Genomic DNA, 2,094 nt, shown 5'->3' with positions numbered 1-2,094 from the left:
AGAGAGAGAGAGAGAGAGAGAGAGAGAGAGAGAGAGAGAGAGAGAGAGAGACAGAGAAAGAGAGAGAGCGAACAAGGCTATTTTATTCCACACGGAATAAATATATGAAAATATATATATGAAAAACAGAAGTTGAAAATGCGCTGAGAAAAGTTAAAATATTTTTCATTATTATAGTTAAAAATTAACTGGTTTCATAATTTACATTGATTTTCAAAAATTTGAAATAGAAAAACGTGACTTATGTCGCAGCTGGTTTGCTTCTTACTAGTGTTTGAAGCTGCTTTATTTCTATAGGGAGTTCATGGCTCAAATTAGTATATGCTTTGAAAGGGCTTGATTGGTGGAGGATAGTCACATGACAGGTCTTAGAAATTTTTGTAGGTTCCCTGCTATGTCCGTGTGTTAGTATCAAGTGACAATGTTTAGCGTCTTGAGTTAAGGCTGACACGGTTGACTGAACAAGTCTAGTGGTAGTACTACACAATCAATGCTCTGAAGTGTTTGTAGAGAATGAACACGTGATTGAGTTTAGAACATTCTGTACGTCTCCTGCTACGACCGTGCGTTAATGTCACGTGGCAGTATATTTTACTCCTAAAATGAAGGCCGACACGGTTGAGTAAATATGTTTAGTTACAATCAAAGTACTCCAAATTCAATGTGTCTGGTGAGGAGTTGTTTGTATGTAGTCCTCCAGCAGCTAAAGTTTAAGTTGTTAACTGTATAGATCCATCGTGTTAAGTAGCTAAACATTGTCGCTTGATACTAACGCACTGACGTAGCGGGGAATCTACAAAAATTTCTAAGACCAGTCATGTGACTATCTTCTATCAATCAAACCCTATTCAAAGCATATTCTAATTTCAGCCATGAACTCCCTATAAAAATAGGGCAAGCTTCAAACACTAGTCAGATGCAAAACAACTGCGACATGAGCCACGTCTTTCTATTTCAAATTTTTGAAAATCAATACAAACTGTGAAACCGATTAAATTTTTAAATATAATGATAAAAAATATTTTAACTATTCTCAGTGCATTTTCAAGTTTTTCTTTACATTATTTACACTTGACGGATATTTGTCCTCATCTTGTTTGTTTTTAACACATCGTTTCGGCTGATACACCCTCCAGCCTTCGTCAGGTGTCTTGGGGAAATTTCGAACCTGGGCTATCATTCCTAAGGTATTTTTTGATGTTGTTGTTGTTGTTATTATTATTATTATTATTATTCAGGTCACCACCTGGAATCGAACTCGGAATCTTGGGGTTAGTAGTCCGCGCTCTTAACCACTACGTCATATGGCGTAGTGTCTTCAAACAAGATGAGGACAAATATCCGTCAAATGTAAATAATGTACATAATTCCTCACCTCTTAAATATAGAATTCTATTTTTTCTGTTTTTCATTTATATATATATATATATATATATATATATAATCCAATGAAGAGAAGAAGACAAAGAAAATTCTTTAACACATCTTTAATTATAAGTTATAATTGTTTCTGTACCATCTCTATTTGCAACGCCAGTTCACGCAAAAATTCTAAATGAAAATTCACGTAATGTTTTCGGTTTAGACATTAGAGATGCACTTCATCAGACTTGCATGAAAGGTGTGTTGTCACATTGTGCGTCCTTCAGACATTGTTGTTTGGCATATATCGGGAGAAAATAAAAAGAAAAAAAATGTTAAGTATGGATTTGGGATGTGTAAGTAGAGTAGGTACTATGTAGTGGTGGGGAATAAAGAGGCGGATTACACATAAGAAGAGGAAGGATAAGGGGAAGGGGTGGAGGAAAATGAGTGGAAGAAGACGAAAGTGAAGGAAGAAAAGAAGAAGAGGAAGAAAAATACATACACATACATACACATATCTACCTACATACATAGGCACGCACACACACACACACACACACACATACACACATCGCTGACCACGACATTTAAATTTTTTTCTCCTTGTTTTTCTCCTTATTTCTTTTTGTTGAAGAGCGTAGCTCGAAACGTTAAAGACTTCCTCTATTCCCGAGCGTTAAACTAATACATCCTTTTGTTGTTTACACCACCTGTCCTCGTCTGTTGTTT

This window comes from Octopus bimaculoides, chromosome 12 (assembly GCF_001194135.2).
Source record: "Octopus bimaculoides isolate UCB-OBI-ISO-001 chromosome 12, ASM119413v2, whole genome shotgun sequence".
Classification (NCBI taxonomy): Eukaryota; Metazoa; Mollusca; class Cephalopoda; order Octopoda; family Octopodidae; genus Octopus; species Octopus bimaculoides.
Note: the sequence above shows the minus strand (reverse complement) of the source record.